General features: G+C 26.7%; 1 protein-coding gene across 1 annotated transcript in view; it reads left to right on the top strand.

Moving 5' to 3' along the window:
• LOC119581922 (eukaryotic translation initiation factor 2A-like) overlaps nt 1–202 on the top strand; it is an 11,853-nt gene that overhangs the window by 9,815 nt on the left and 1,836 nt on the right. The gene's annotated exons all lie outside the window — the stretch shown is intronic.

Here is a 202-nt window from a genome sequence, read left to right as displayed (position 1 = left end):
AGTAATAACAATATGAATAACAATAGTAGTAATTAGTGATATATTTTTTTGTTTTTCATTTTAATGAGGAATGAAGTAACTAGATGAGGTCTATTTTTAAAAGAATATAAACCTGCCATTTAGTATATTATTTGATTCCATAAGTGCTTAGTCATCGTCACCTGTGTACCCTGTTCCATAAAATTTTAGGAAGAAAAATCAG

This window comes from Penaeus monodon, chromosome 15 (assembly GCF_015228065.2).
Source record: "Penaeus monodon isolate SGIC_2016 chromosome 15, NSTDA_Pmon_1, whole genome shotgun sequence".
In the NCBI taxonomy this organism is placed as follows: domain Eukaryota; kingdom Metazoa; phylum Arthropoda; class Malacostraca; order Decapoda; family Penaeidae; genus Penaeus; species Penaeus monodon.
Note: the sequence above shows the minus strand (reverse complement) of the source record. Positions and strands in the feature narration are given on the sequence as shown.